Genomic DNA, 17,305 nt, shown 5'->3' on the forward strand with positions numbered 1-17,305 from the left:
GCCAAGGGCTGGCTCCCTCCTCGGGGCTGTCGGCCAACCTCCCGAGGTCCTTTCCCCCAGACGGCAGGCCCTATCCATCCCCCTGGCTGGCAGGCCCTGGTGGCGGCGTGGCGGTGAGGGAAGGAGGAGGGAGGGAGGTGGGGAACCGCACAGTGGCAGGGCGCCAATGGTGGCATCAGCGTCCAGCATCCGTTCCTTCCACACCCAGCCTGGCGACTGTCACCTCCTCTCCCAACCCCACTGGGGCTTTTGGGCCCTGATCGGTCCGGCCCCTGATCCTAGGGACCCTAATCATGCATGAATTTCATGCACCGGGCCTCTAGTATAATTATAAGCATAGTCTTCTGACATATAATGTGCTTCTTTTGGTGTCTTATGAACTACACTTGGTTATTTATTGCTCATCTTTTAAGATAAATAATAAATTGAATTCAGGTTTTCTAATTAAACTACATTGGTAGATTTGAGAATTTTATTTGAAGTTTCAATTTCCAATCACTTGAATATCAAGGCAAGGCTGATTGTTAAGAAAATACTAAATATTTGTATACTTGAGGTATTTGTTAGTGATATCTTCCACATTTTCAAATTTTCAATGTTGGCATAGTGAATTTTTATTAGTATTTATCTTTGTATGGTTACAATTAACAAAAAAATAATGATTTTAAGATTTTTATTAGACAGTTGGTCTCTTTATGCTAAATTATACCAGTTATATGTATTTTGATGGCTTGTTATATTTTGTGAAACTTGTGGTATGCCTACTTCTGGGCAGGCTTGCATTCATCAGTTTAGGTACATTCTGATCATACAAATAAATGGAGAAAATAGGTAGGAATTTTCAGCTGAAGAGTAAAGAAAGGAAATACTGGAACAAAGATAAATAAGCATAAGGATAAAATGGGGAAAAATGTAGAACACAGTAGGATTTTTAGATTAGATTGAATAAACATGGAGTGGCCACACTTGAGACAGTTGAAACAGGGCCAGGGCAATTGTAGGAAGGGTTAACAAATAAATCACACAAATTATTTTATATTTAAAAATATCTTCAGGTTTTTAGAAGTCCTATTAAACTAAATGTAATCTTCAGCAATTGTTGCTATCAAGAAGGAATTATTTTATACTAGAGGCCTGGTGCACGAAATTTGTGCATGGGTAGGATCCCTAGGCCTGGTTGTCATAAGGGCCAATCAGGTTCCCCACCTTCCCACCTCCCCCTTCCCTCACCAACTGTGAGCCGCCACCGAGCAGTTCCCCCCGCCTTCCCACCTCCCCCCCTCTCCTCCTCCCTGCCTCTTTTCCTCACTCCCTCAGCACCCCACCGCCCCCGCTGGTCACCTGCAATGTTCCACACCACCCCCTGGTGGTCAGTGCACGTCATAGCGAGTGATTGAACTCCCGGTCTCCTGGTCAAACTCCCGAGTGGCCACTTTGCATATTAGCCTTTTATATTTATAGATTAATTCAGAGAACTTTACTTCATTTGAAATTTTTTCTTAATATTTGATAGAAACTCATTTGTGAATTATGAATAATGCTTTATAAGTATAGATCATATTGGATACTTTTCTTTAAGATATTAGTAATCTTTTGGTAGTTTTATTTTTCTTAAAATTACATAAAGTGATAAATAAAGAAAATTTAACCTAAAAGATATTATAACAGACATTTTATATTTTAATAGCAAAGGTTTCTAAAATTATTTCAAGATAAATAATCTAGTATAAATTGTATGGACTATTCAAAATTTTCATAATTTTCTTTATGTTGTCTATAGATTATCTAGTTTTTAAACAACAAGAATATAATAAAATTGTCTAATTTTCCCTACAACACTGATAGCTTTTTGAAAGAACTTTAAAAATTAAATCACCATTTGCTGCTGGTATGTTCTCTTCAGAGCATTCATTTTTGAGGATACAGAAGAGAGTGAAAACAAGTGGCCCATGGGCCAAATTGCTGTAGATCTGGCCCACTAGTTTCAGTTCATATATTTCATATAAATTTCCTACTTTACTTTGAAAAATTTCAGTTAGTTGCCAAATAATTTTATATAAAAGCAAAACAAAACAAAACAAAAATGAATTAATGGGCTCTTTTGAAAAGTTGGAAGAGGTGGCTACTCTGGGTCTGTACACGTGGCAGTGTTTGCCTGAAGCAGGTGGCAGCCCCTGTAGGTCAGCCTGTGTTCCAGTTCACAGCAGCGCACATCCTTCCCTGCTGTGCCCTCACTTGTTTGGCTGCACTTATTCATGTCACTTAACTGATCTCTTTAGGCCTTTGAGTTTGTAGCCCATTTTAATGAGCTAAAGTAGCAGTGATGAATTAATTAAGACCATCTTTCTAAAAACTCAAAACCTTTTATTATTAGGAATGTGTTCTGGTAGCTAATTATAGAATGTAATTAATGCACACTGATGATAAAGGTAAGTAGAATGAAATATTAACATACATTTTCTAAATTCCTTTTTATTTCATTTTTTATTTTAGTATTTGTATGTATTATATACATCTTGCTTTCCTAATTTATTCATTTTTTAATATTCCAGTTTTTTTAAATGAGTATGAAGTTACTTTTTTCAGTTCTTATTTATTAATGATGCTACTCAAGTCCACAAAATTTTCTCTTTAGCTGTTCTAAATAGGCCCTTTTAAAATACATTTTATAAAGGACCTAAATAGACACTTCACCAAAGTGGGCATACAGATGGCCAAGAGACATATGAAAAAATGCTCAAAGTCACTGATTATCAGAGAGATACAAATTAAAATGACAAGGAGGTATCACCTCACACCTATCAGAATGGCTACCATCAACAAATAAACAAATGACAAGTGCTGGTGAGATTGTGGAGAAAAGGGAACCCTAGTACACTGCTGGTGGGAATGCAGACTGGTGCAGCCATTATGGAAAACAGTATGGAGTTTCCTCAAAAAATTAAATATGGAACTGCCATATGACCCAGTGATCCCACTTCTAGGAATATATCCTAAGAGACCCGTAATACCAATCAGAAAGAATATATGTACTCTATGTTTATAGCAGCACAATTTACAATAGCTAAGATCTGGAAACAGCCCAAGTGCCCATCAGTAGATGAGTGGATAAGAAAGCTTTAGTACATTTACACCATGGAATACTATGCAACAGTAAAAAAAAGAAGAATCTCTTACCCTTTGAGACAGCATGGAGGGCCCTGGAGAGTATTATGCTAAGCAAAATAAGCCAGTCAGAGAAAGAGAAGTATCACATTATCTCACTCATATGTGAAATCTAATGAACAAAATAAACTGATGAACAAAATAAATCCAGAGACATAGAAGCATGGAACAGACTGTGGAATCTTGGAGGGAAAGTGGGGTGGGTGGGTGGATGGGAAGAGATCAACCAAAGAACTTGTATGCACATATGCATAACCCATGGACACAGACAATAGTGTGGTGAAGGGCAGGGGTGTGAGGGTCTGGGGAGCTACAGGGGTGAGGGATGGGGCTGGGTTAGAAGGGGTCAATGGGGCAGAAAAAGGGACATATGTAATACTTACAACAATAAAGATTTAATACATTTTGTTAATTTACTTTTGATTACTTCTTTGACCCAGGGATTATGGAAAACATTTAGAAAATGCCATTGTAGTTACCTTTTCAGTTACCTTTTTATCATTTGTAAGTTCATTTGTTAATCGCCTATAAAATTTCTTTTTAAAAAATATTGAATATTTTTATTGTTAACCACATGATGCATTTTAATAAATATTCCTTGGTCATAAGTTATGAATAGAAATTCAGTACTTATAGTGAAAACACAATTAGAAAGATACAGAAACAGATGGAAAATATAGATGACAAACTGAGCTTTTAATTTGTATTTTTCAAACCCCTCATTCCTTAAAAAAAATGATTTTGCTCTATTCAGAAGATGTGATTTAGCATCTCATTCTATAATTGTATGTTTATCTAGGCCACCTTGTACTTTTAGTAAGTTTGAGTTTTTATATTTAACTGCGAAGTTTATAGATCTTTGTAAATTGCCTTTTTTGAATTCATCATGTGCCTCATGTCCTATTGAATGCAATGATTTCACATTCTATTCTGATGTTGCCATTTCTGCTTTGCTTTGGTTTGCATTCATCTGGTAACAGAACATCATTTTGATTTTAACCTCTCTGTTTCATGAGTACCACTAAATAACAGAAAAAAAGAGAGCAGGGTTTTGTTTCAGGGTTATTTATTTATTTATGTACACTGTTCTCTCTGCTGCAATAGGGGAAGTTAGTCAAGTCAGTCACATTTAGTGGAACTAATGATAGTTTTGTTAAATGATTTTTATTTCTGCTTTCTGAATTTATTGACTTTTCTTATTTTCTCATACGAAGTGATCAGAGATTTCTTTCCTCTAAATTTAGAGTTTTAGTTCATATTTCCATTAAGCTGCTTACTTTTCAATTTATATTGTTAGTTTTCAAGTTTATATTGTGTGAATATTATTTTAAAAATGAAACAAGTATAATGCTCCTCTGTTCACAAAGGAAGAAAACTTTTTGAATGTATATATTTCTCACCTTTCCCTAACGCACTTCCAGACTCTAGATTTTGAGGATGTTGTTTAATATTTTGACTTTCAGACTAATTAAGCTTTCTCTTTTAATGTATCACTTTAGATTTTATAACTTGCTCAGTGTCAATGCCAAATTTTGACAACATTCAATGAAAACTCATGCTTAGTGACAATGAAAATTAATATTACCTTGCAGGATGGATATTTATTAGTATACAGTACATTGATTTATTTACCTCTGTATATTCTCTAGAGAAACTATTGCAGTAGGAAATATGAATAAAGTTATTCACAGCAATAGCATTTGTAACTGCTAACCACCAGGGTTCTCTAACAGGAAAATGGACACTGAGCAGTGGGTTCATGCAGTGGATTATGATCCTGCAGTAAAAGCAGATTATCTGCAGAAAAACATGCATGAATTGAAGGGGCTTAGGATTGCAGAAACAGTAAGTCCCAGAAAATTGCATACAGTGTAATGCAGATTTTTATAATCCTTAACAGTAAAAGCAAATAATATAGCATATAAAGATATACATACGTTATTTTAAAAAACAGAAGTTCAGAAAAATCAAGAAAATAACAGTGGTGCAGTGAGGCAGAGGTATTGTAGCCCAGAGTCAAGGTGTTGGGATAGTTAGGTGGTTGTTAATAGATATTCATTTCCTTATTGTGCTTTATAATTTTTAAATATACTTTATAAATACATTTTAAACATGTTTTATAAGTAAAAATATTGCCTTGAAACTACATGAAGAAAGGCATGTATATTTATAACATATCATATCAATTGCCCACCTCTCTGTGGAGGTCATTCGTGAGATTTGTCTATGTGCTTCTCAAGGTTCATGCCTCACCCAGCACTCTCTCCTCTCTCCACCTTTTCCTATCACAAGCTTTTCGGTGTTGCTCAGTGATATTTGGTGCCTTCTCACATATTTTTCCCGGATGGAAATGTGTGAGTGACATATTCTCAGAATCTGTGTATATCTAGAGCAGTGATGGCAAACCTTTTGAGCTCGGCGTGTCAGCATTTTGAAAAACCCTAACTTAACTCTGGTGCCGTGTCACATATAGAAATTTTTTGATATTTGCAACCATAGTAAAACAAAGATTTATATTTTTGATATTTATTTTAGATATTTAAATGCTATTTAACAAACAAAAATCAACCAAAAAAATGAGTTCGCGTGTCACCTCTGACACGCGTGTCATAGGTTCACCATCACTGACTAGAGGTATACTTTTATTTCCCCAGGTGACAGGTGTCTCTGCTTGATTCCAATCATTTTCTCTCATGTCCTGTTAATATGAGGGTTTTTTTTCTATCTTTTGGGATTTCAGATAAGTTCGAATGCTAGTCTAATTCTTTTTAAATGAAAGATAATTACTTCGTATGGAAGCTTACAACAGTTTATCCCATTTTAGGAATTCGGAAGGATTTATCAGAATACATATAAAACTAAGGTGAGTTTTCATTTGTCATTAGTCGTGTCTGGAATGTGGCAAATATTTTCAATCTGTGGCCCAAATGTTTCTTCAGTTCAGAAAGTGTTTTGTCTATTGTTGGCTTGATTATTCTCTCGCCTCCATCTGTTCCCTTTCCTTCCTCTGAAAATCTTACCATTTGCATATCAAGGCTCCTATATTTTTCCTTCCTGACTCTTAACTTTTCTCCCATGATTTTTTTTATATTCTTGAATTTTCTTTTGTTATATTCTTGCTTATTGATATTTGCCAATTTTTAAAAATTACAGATTACATTCCATATTATTTTTCATTAGTTTCAGGTATACAACATAGTGGTTAGACAATAATATACTTTACAAAGTGTTCCCCCTTCCTCCGATATTTCCAGTACCCACCAGGTACCATATATAGTTATTACAATAATATTGACTATATTCCCTATGCTGTACTTTCCATCCCCGTGACGATTTTGTAATTACCAATTTGTACTTCTTAATCCCTCACCCTCAACTCCACTACACTCTGGCAACCATAAGTCTGTTCTCTGCATCTATGAGTCTGTTTCAATTTTGTTTGTTTATTTTGTTCTTTAGATTCCACATATAAGTGAATCAAGTGGTACCTGTCTTCCTCTGACTGGATTATTTCACCTAACATAATACTCTCTAGGTCCCTCCATGCTGTTGTGATCTTTGCAAATTCTTTCACCTCATTTTCTTTGCTGACTGAAAAAAAAATCCAGATTATTTTTTAAGACCTAAAGGATATCCTTATGTGGTCTTATTGCTTTTTATTAGTTTCTAGTTATCATCAGACTTCTTCTTAGTGATCTATCATCTATCTATCTATCTATCTATCTATCTATCTATCTATCTAATCATCTATCCTATCTAATAATAGACAAAGATTGAAATTAACTGTACCTCCGCTATGCTTCCCTTTGGCTAATCAGTGAGATATGCAAATTAACCACCAACAAAGATGGCGGCCAGTAGCCAAATGGCTAAAGCGAGCAGGAGGCTTGCTTGCTCCAGTGATGGAGGAAGCCAAGGTTGCCCGCCTGCCGTGGCCCGGCTCTGAGCTCCACTCTAAGCAACAAAGTTGCAATTATAGAAGCTAAACAAACCCAAGATACCTGCTTTCAGCAGGCCGTGGTCTCGGAGCTGGAGCGGCAACAAAGTTTCAATATTAAAAGGTAAATAAATCCCAGAATTAAAAAAGAAAAAGAAAAAAAGGAGAGGCTGGGAGCTTCAGTCGCCGGCCAGCCTGAAAACCCTCAGCTCATCATCCAGGCTGGCCAGGCACCGCAGTGGGGACCCCCACCCTAAAGGGGGTGTGGCCAGCCTGAAAACAGCCATCAGCCCCTCATCCAGACTGGCCAGGCACCCCAGTGGGGACCCTCACCCTGAAGGGGGTGTGGGCAGCCTGAAAACAGCCATCAGCCCCTCACCCAGGCTGGCAAGGCACCCCAGCAGGACCCCCACCCTGATCCGGGACACCCTTCAGGGCAAACCAGCCGTCCCCCACCAGTACACCAGGCCTCTATCCTATATAGTAAAAGGGTAATATGCAAATTGACCCTAACAGCAGAAAGACTGGGAATGACTGGTCACTATGACACACACTGACCACCAGGGGGCAGATGCTCAATGCAGGAGCTGCCCTCTGGTGGTCAGTGAGCTCCCACATGGGGGAGCTCTGCTCAGCCACAAGCCAGGCTGATGGCTGCCAGCACAGCAGTGGTGGCGGGAGCCTCTCCTGCCTCTTCAGCAGAACTAAGGATGTCCAACTGCAGCTTAGGTCTGCTCCCTGCTGGCAAGTGGACATCCCCCGAGGGCTGCCGGGCTGCCAGAGGGATGTCTGATTGCCAGCTTAGGCCCAATCCCCTGGGGAGCAGGCCTAAGCCAGCAGGTGGTCATCCCCCGAGGGTTCCCAGACTGCGAGAAGGCACAGGCCAGGCTGAGGTACCTACCCCCACTGAGTGCACAAATTTTGTGCACCGGGCGTCTAGTCATCTATAAAAGTCTAAGCGACCATTATGACCAAATGACCTAAACAACCAAAACGACCAGTCGACCAATCGCTATGACAGGCACTGACCCCTAGGGGCAGACACTCAATGAAGGACCTGCCCCCTGGTGGTCAGTTTGTTCCCACACTCAACCTCCCATGGCCGGCCAACCGCTTGCAGTCCCTCCCCCTGCCAGCTGGCTCCCATCGGCCCCTGATGCTAAACCATTCGTAGCTCATCTGCTTCTGAGTTGGGGTTTCATATGTAATAGAGCAGCTCCCTCGCTGCAATCTATTGAAAGTCAGCCCTTGACACAAGGGTTTGTCTTGCTCCCGTCTTCTGCCTTCCCTGGGGGCTGCCAGCCCATCCTGGTGGCGACACAGCAGCGAGGGAAGGAGGGGGAAGTGGGAAACCGTAGGGAGGCAGGGAACCACACAGTGGCAGGGCACCAACGGCAGCATCAGTGTCCGGCGTCCATTCCTTCCAGGCATGGCCTGGTGACCATCACCTCCTCTACTGACCCTGCCGGGGCCTTCAGGCCACAGGCTGGGATGGGGAACTGGGTGTGGGTGGTGGAGGATGCGGCCCCTTTCCCAGCAGCGGGCTGAGGGCTGGCTCACTCCTCAGGGCCTGCGGCCAACCTCTCTCGGTCCCTCCCCGCAGCTGGCCAACTTCCCACAGTCCTTCCTCCCGTTCTTCCCCCTGGCCAGCAGGCCCAAATCGGCCTGTCCCTGATCAACCCTGATTGCTGGCCAGGCCTAGGAACCCCACCTGTACACGGATTCATGCACTGGGCCTCTAGTTTAAAATAAACTTCTCCTTGAAATTCCTCCTGTAGATTAATGGGTTCAAATGCCCATTTGTAGCCATTAGGCCAGGTTATTAGGGTCCCGTAAGTGCTGACCAACCAGGAAAGGGGATAAGTCCAATAGCTTTTGTTCCTTTGTGCCTGCAATAAATAGACAGGGGACTTAAAATCTGATGTGGCAACATAGAAAGCTTCTGGAATGCTTCCAGACCTGCAAGGGTACAATGCAAGCCTTAGGTACTCACTTAACTTCAAAGATTGTTAGAAATATGGCCCCAATTATGGCTCCCCTATAGGTTATCAGCCCCCACATAAGCATGAACTCTCTAAAATAACTCATAAATAAAATCAAAGATGAAGTTATTTTTGGGTGCACCAAGGTCCAAATCATCACCCCAGGCCACTGGTTTCTGGACTCCCATCAAGACACAGAGGCTAGTGAATAGTTTATCTTGGTGACTGCTATCTCAAGCCATAGAGCTCAAGGGAGTGTCATGGGAATATTAATGTTTAAGTTCAGGAGATGCTGTCTTTATAGAACCTGCCAGGTTTTTCTGTAAGACTGGCCAGTTATACATAAAAGTTCATGAATTTATGGAGTTTACTGTGTGTCAAACAGTATCTACTTTTAAATCATCACATCAATATGTAGTAGTTGCTCAATTCTTTATATATTTTAATTGATTCCTTAGAGAGAGATGAAAGGAGAAAGAGACAGAGTGAGAGAGAGAGAGGAGAGAGAGAAAGAGATTGGTTGCCTTCTATATGCCCCCAACAGGGGATGGAACCCACAACCTGGGAATAAGCCCTGACAGGGAATCAACTGTGACCTTTCTGTGCATGAGATGATAGTCAATGAAATGAACCATACAGGCCAGGGCAATTGCTCTGTTTTAAGTGAGGAAAGTGAAGCTTAGATAAATAAGTAACCTGCCCACAGTTGCATTAGAAAGTGGCTATGATTTTGACTCCAATTTGCCTTTCTTTCAGTAGGTAAGTGTCTTACTTTCCAAGTCAGCCTGAACTTGATTGCCGAGAAATTGTGAACATTGCTACAATATTCCCTCTTTTCCTTCTAGCATGTACATGAAAATATTACTTGGGGATAATAAGTACTATACAGTTAAAAGAATATATCTGATACTGTGAATTTCAGCTGAACTCCTTAGGGAAAAAAATGCTTAAGTATCCATGCCCAGCAAAATTATCTCAGCCTTGAAATTATCACAATGGATTCATAAAAACATCATTTTCTATTTGGTTTAGAATAGATTTAAGCAAGAAGTCCATTTACAAGAAGCTGTGAGACTTGGGCGGGCAAGTTGTAATTGTTTGGTTTATGAAATTCAGCAGCTGTTTGGGAATGGATAAGGGCAGTCAAAGGCTTAGTCATGATAACTAGTACTCCCAATTCTGAACTTATTTTTGAAATAATTGCTTCTGAGGTGCTTAAACAAAAATATTAGAGAAATTTTTCTGCAGGCTATGGAGGATTAAAAGCAAGAAGAGGGCAGGCTTTCCTGCTCCTGCCCCTAAACAGTCTTCAGTTCAATAAACATGGAAAAGACAAGATAAACCCTAATATGCAAATATAAATAGTTATTTTATAGAGCTAAAATTGGGACCAACCTTTAGCCATTTTATTCTTTCTTCTATTAATTTTTAGTAAAATTTAGTCTCAAATTCACTGACATAATATAATATAAGGCACTAAGTAGTTGCGGAGGTGGGATGGCTAAAGCACAGTCATGGGTGTTTCTGAATCTATGAAAAATTATGAATCAGGAGGGAAAAATATTTCATTATAATGAGGTTAGGAAAGACTATACCAGGGAAAGGTGTAATTATGACAGCAGATGTCTCATTTTGTGTTGTTCCAAAACCCTTCTTAAACCTTTTAATTGTATTATCTTGTTATTCTATAATAACTCATAAATATATATATATATATAACTACATATACTATGTATACTATACATAACTATATATATACTACAAATATGCTAGAGGCCTGGTACAAGAAAATTTGTGCACTCGCGGGTGGGGGGGGGGCGTCCCTCAGCCTCCCTATGCCCTCTTGCAGTCTGGGACCCCTCGGAGGATGTCCACCTGCTGGCTTAGACCCGCTCCCTGGAGGATCAGGCCCAAGCTGGCAGTCAGACATCCCTGTGGCAGCCCAGCAGCCCTCAGGGGATGTCCACTTGCCAGCAGGAAGCAGACCTAAGCTGCAGTCAGACATCCTTAGTTCTGCTGAAGAGGCAGGCGAGGCTCCTGCCACCACTGCTGTGCTGGCAGCCATCAGCCTGGCTTGTGGCTGAGTAGAGTTCTCCTTGTGGTAGTGCACTGACCACCAGGGGGCAGCTCCTGAATTGAGCATCTGCCCCCTGGTGGTCAGTGTGTGTCATAGTGACCAGTCATTCCCAGTCTTTCTGCTGTTAGGGTCAATTTGCATATTACCCTTTTACTATATAGAATAGAGGCCTGGTGCACGGGTGGGGGCCGACTGGCATGCCCTGAAGGGTGTCCCGGATCAGGGTGGGGGTTCTGCTGGGGTACCTGGCCAGCCTGGGTGAGGGCCTGATGGCTGTTTGCAGGCTGGTCAAGCCCCCCCAAGTGGGGACCCTCACCCCATGGGGGTTTGGCCCGCCTGGATGAGGGGCTGAGGGCTGTTTTCAGGCTGCCCAAACCCCCTTCAGGGTGGGGGTCCCCAGTGGGGTGCCTGGCCAGCCTGGGTGAGGGGCTGATGGCTGTTTTCAGACTGACCAAGCCCCCCGGCGACCGAAGCTCCCAGCTTTTTCTTTTTTTGTGTGTTTTTTTATTCACTCCAGCTCTGTGGCCATGGTTGGTAGAAGCAGATATCTGGGGTTTATTTACCTTCTATAATTGAAACTTTGTTGCCTTGAGAGGAGGCAGCAGCCGGCCGGGAAGCTTGGCTTCTTCCATCGCCGGGGCAACCAAGCCTCCTGCTGGCTCCAACTCTGTCGCCATGGTGGCTGAAAGTAGGTATCTGGGGTTTATTTACCTTCTATAATTGAAACTTTGTTGCCTTGAGAGGAAGCAGCAGCTGGCCGGGAAGCTTGGCTTCCTCCATCATTGGGGCAACCAAGCCTCCTGCTTGCTCCAGCTCTGTGGCTGCTGGCCACCATCTTGGTTGGGTTAATTTGCATATAGTCGCTCTGATTGGCTGGTGGGAGTGGCTTGGGGTGTAGCGAAGGTATGGTCAATTTGCATGTTTGTCTATTATTAGGTAAGATATTTGGTGGATGTGGAAACTAAAGATCAGAGAGATTAAGCAACTTGCCATGGTCATTTTAGTCTATTGCATATATATTTTTTAAAACACTAGTCATTCTAAGTTAAAATAACAAGCTGTTAATTATTTTAGATGGATTCATTAACTTCTGAGAGGTAATTTTATAAAGAGATATGTGGAAAATAACTCAAAATATTGTATCAAATATTTGCTTGGTATTTATTCATTGATTTCTTCAGCAAATATTCTTGCTTACTATCGATTGAAGTAATGTGTCAGCTCCCAGAGGTCAGACGTCCTAAGGACAGACTGGTGACTTTATTTTCTCCTCTGTAATTCTTTCCTTTCTCTTCCATGTTCTTTTTTTTAAAATCTTTTGTGATGTGAATACAGAATTTAAAAGTAAATCAGTTTATGTACAGATTTCTGTTTGCTACTTTCAGAAAATAAGAGTGTCTGGAGAGCTCTGTGCTTTAATATATATCAGGAAAAAGTGATTCTCTTGCTGCTTTTCCTGAATATTTTACGAAAGGTAAAAATAATCAATGACTTAGGCCTTGTTTTACTCTGTTTGCTCTCTTACAGCTTACTCTAAAATTCACTTTATGGTTGCCACCATCACATTCCTTTTACTCTTCTGGTTTTTAAACTTAAAAATTACAGCTGTGTCACGTGAAATGTGTGTGCAAAAACACATTCAAATAAATGGATACATTTCATGTTTTCCCTCTGCTCTTCAGCTGAAACCATAAATCTAGCAAAGATTTGAGAAGATTGACTGGCCATGTCATTTATTGGAGATTAGTCTTAGAGGTTTTATGTTTTCCTGACAGAGAGGTTACTGAAATAGCCTAATAGCTCAGTATTCATCTCATCAATAACACCTCTCCAGCAATTATCCCTCCTCTCTCAGGTATCTTTGGTCTCTCTTTTACCACTGGAATAATTCTCATCCACATAGAAACATATTATTATCTCTTCCAGCCATCACCATATTTCTCTGCTCTCTTTTACAGAAAAAATTTCTCCAAAAAGTAGTCCATATTTCTTTTCTCTCTTCCTGTCCTACCAGTCTTGCTTGAATGTACCACTCTCAGGTTTTCAACCCTCAATTTCAGAGATTTCTCTTTTCAAGGTCCTCAGTGATCTACATTTGCTAAAACTAAGGTGAAATAATTGATTCTGACAGCAGTAATGTTTATCAGCACCATTTAGCACAATTGATCATCCCATCCTGCTTAAAACATTTGTTTTATAGATCACCTGATTGCCCTTTTACCTTCTGTCTGCTCTTTCTCAGTCTCTTTTGCTATTTTTTCCTGTTTAATGTCCTAAGGATTAAATTCTGTCAATCTCTCTGTTCTCAAAACTTGCCTCTGGATTTCCTTCTGTAGGTGATCTCTTCCAGTCTGAGACATTTAAATTTCATGTATATGGTGATACATATAGCTCTCTTCCCAAAATTCTGGATTCTTGCATCCAGTAGCTTTAATTGGCATCTGTTCCTAGTTGCCTTATAGTCATTGGACTTAACATGCCTCCAAATGAAATTCTCATAAATTTTAAATCAACTTCCGTAAACATCTTCTCCATCTCAAGACCTGCCAACTTTATCTTGTAATTTGTATGAGCCAAAACATTGGAGTTAAGTTTAACCTCTTTCTCTCTCTCTCTTTTTTTTTTTTTTTTTTACTTCCCATATTCTATTTTTTAGGAAATACTATTTGCTCTGCTTTCAAAATATAAAACTTGATACTTCTCTCTATCTTCACCACAGTATCCAAGCACAAGCCAATATAATCTCATTTGTATTTGTACAATAACTTTCTAACAGACATTTTCCTGCTTAGTTTATTCTTGACCAAAACACCTTTCAGCTCAAAATACAACAATAGCATGTCATTACTCTCAAAGTAAACGCCAAAGTCCTTCTAGGCTCTGTAAAGCCAGGTCACCTCTAACTTCACTCTTTAAAGTCTATCTGTTTTTCTCATACTACTCCTGCCATAGTGGTCTTCCTGTTGTTACTCAAGAAAGTTAACTGTTCTGTGGCGTCAGGGTCTTTGCACTTGTTGTTCCCTTTGATAGAATGCTCCCCCCCCCCCCCCCCCCCCCCCGCCACCGCGGTATCTACACGTTTCACACACTCATCTCCTTCAGCCTTCCCTTTACAGGTCATTTCTACAGTAAGGAGATTTAAAATAGTAAATATTCACTCTATTTACACCTGGACTTTCTTATTCCACTTATTTGCTTAATTTTTCTCCACAGGAATGACATGCTGTAGATTTTACTTATTGATAATGCCTGTTTTCTGACTTCCCCACTAGAATATAACCTCCCTGAGGACAAGGGTTTTGATATATTTTGATCCTAGCTTCATCTCAAGCATCTAGATCAGGGCCTGATATAAGGTAGGCACTCAAAAATATTTGTAGAATAACTGGATTATAATAATTTCCATTAATGTTAAGAGAATGTTTTTATTACTTAAAGGCAGTATTACCTAGAGGTATGATTCTTAATTCTGGAGCCATACCATCTAGGTTTGAATCCTGGCTCTATCATGTACTTTGTGTGCTCTTTGGTGAGTTACTTAATTCTGTGTGTCAGTTTCCTTTATTTATAAAGATAAATAAACTGATATTTGAAAAGCATTTAGAACAAGGCCTAGTACATAAATCCTAGGTATATGTTTATTATTATTATTATTATTATTATTAAACTCACATCTGAACTTGACATATTTTAAAACTGTGCTCAGAAGTAAAATATATTGAAATAGTGGTGGTTACAGGACTACAGTTTGATTATACTCAATATACAGGTTATATTATATATAGGTTACAATTGCAGTCTGATTATACTAAATCATTATTATACTACTAGAGGCCTGATGCACAAAATTTGTGCAAGAGTAGGCCTTCCTTCCCCAGGCTGCCAGCACAGGCTTCCCTCTGGCACCCGGGACTCGGGCTTCCCTCGCAGCCCTGGATTCGTCTGGAAGGTCGTCGGAAGGATGTCCAGTCTAATAAGCATAGTATGATTTTATTATTGTAGATTTCTCAAGTCCTGTTTTGGGAGAGAACATGCTGTATTCATCTCTGAATATTAATATCATATTACACAATGAGTTTGGATTTGGGGAATAAGCTTGCTGCCCCAGTTCTCCCACTAGCTGTGTGTCTTCAGGTTACTAATATTAAACTTTATTCACCTTATTTCAACACAGGGCATTTATGCACCATAAAGGTCTGGTATAATAAGCAAATGAGGCAACAAATATAGAGTGCCCTGCAGAATGGTTGATTAAATAAACCAGTAACTCAGTAACTCTGGCAGTAAAGAATAAGGACCAAAGCCCAGGATATATAACTATCGCCCTTGTTTTTATATCTTATGGAAAATTACTGGTGGAATTTGATGAATGGCTATGTTTTCAAGTTTTAGGACAAAAGATAAGGACAAACCATAGGCTTTTCCTTAACAATTCTACTTAACAACAATAAGGTAAGAAAAAACTCCACACATTTGGGAATCATAATAGTGGATATAGAACCTATAATTCTAGTCTGGCTCATGGTTGGGAATTTCCAATTACACTCATTGGCTTGTTTGTTTTTCATGGAGTTAGATTTAACCCTTTTGAACGTCTTCATTTAGAGAACCTATGGAGATTATTTTTCAAGCAACTCAGTACCTTCTTAGGGAAATATAGAACATGTCTTCAACATTCTTAATCTCCCTCCTGCTATCCTGGCTCTGTTTGTTGTGCCTGAACTCATATGAGGCATCTCATGTCCCAGTGCCCTTCATCCAACTATGAAGACCTGTTCTGAAGAAATAATAGTTACAATATTTTATATCACATAGGAGGTTCAAATCAAAACCTTTAATTCCATATATTGCTATTTGAAACAAATTATCACGTAAGATTGAAGACACTGTAATCTAAACATGTATAGGAGGGGCTGTATTACATGGGCAAGGACACTTTCTGCAAACTTCTGAGAGCTCACCATGTCAGTGAGAATATAATTTTTTGGCACTTCCCCTTATTAGCTCCATTAAGATACAGATCTTTGATCTTAAACATATACACATATATAATGACATATATATGTACATGTATTATAGAAATATGTATAATATATAATTAGAAATACATGTACATATATATGTAATTTAAAATGTATCCTATATAATAAAAGCCCAGCGACTTAATGGCAGAACAACCAGAACGACTGGTCATCCAGCCGCTACTATGATGTGCACTGACCACCAAGGGGCAGACGTTCAACACAGGAGCTTCCCCCTGGTGGTCAGTGTGCTACCATAGTGGGAGCACCGCTTGGCTGACTGGGATGAATGGCTGCTCCCCCTGTGAACTCTGTGCTGATGGGCAAGAACCTGAGCTGCGATAGTCGCCCCCTTGCCCCAGGCTCCTCCTAGCTCCCTGCCACCTCCTTCAGATGCCCAGAGGCCATGCAGTGCAGCCACTGGGCTTGCAGAGCTGACCCCAGAGGCTGGGAGGCAGGTTTGTGGCTGCTGTGGGACTGAGGCATATTCTACCGCCTCTCAGTGCTATTGTCCCTGGGCCAGGCCCCGACCAGGTCCCCTGGAGAGGGGAGTGCTCCAGCTCCATGGAAGATGGAGCAGCTGCTCAGAGGGTGGGTCCACAGCTGCTTAGCTGACCTGGATTAGCGGTGCTCCCATAGTGGGCTAATCCCCGCAGGCCATGCCCCCAACCAGTGCACGAATCCCATGCACTGGGCCTCTAGTGTATATATAATTAGAAATATCTGTGTATATATATAATTTAAAGTATATGTATATATAATTAGAATAATGAGTATGCATATACATATGCATACATAATTGGAAATCCTACTTTTCTTTGGCCATTGGTAATAATTATTATGGAGGGAGTTCTAAAAAATACAGACCTTGAAGAAATGTCCAGACCACATTTGTATGCTAAGGTTCTTTTTGAGGTTTGTTTTGGCTGCTGGCATTTTCTTCCTGGGCTAGCTACCAGGCCTTTCCAAAATTAGAGGTATGTAAGCAGTGCAGATGTCACCTTAGTCATCTAATTTGCATCTAATGATTATATTGGAAAAACTATTCTAAGTGATGGGATTTTTCCCTGGAAAAGAAGAGTCAAATAGGCCTCACGACGTAATTATCTCTTTTGTCTGAACT

General features: G+C 40.1%; 1 protein-coding gene across 16 annotated transcripts in view; it reads left to right on the plus strand.

Annotated features, from left to right (window-relative positions):
- KCNC2 (potassium voltage-gated channel subfamily C member 2) overlaps window positions 1–17,305 on the plus strand; it is a 213,387-nt gene that overhangs the window by 116,296 nt on the left and 79,786 nt on the right. The window lies entirely within an intron of this gene.

Source organism: Myotis yumanensis, unplaced genomic scaffold, assembly GCF_028538775.1.
Source record: "Myotis yumanensis isolate MYYU_CA2020_CCGP unplaced genomic scaffold, mMyoYum1.0.hap1 SCAF_3, whole genome shotgun sequence".
Lineage (NCBI taxonomy): Eukaryota > Metazoa > Chordata > Mammalia > Chiroptera > Vespertilionidae > Myotis > Myotis yumanensis.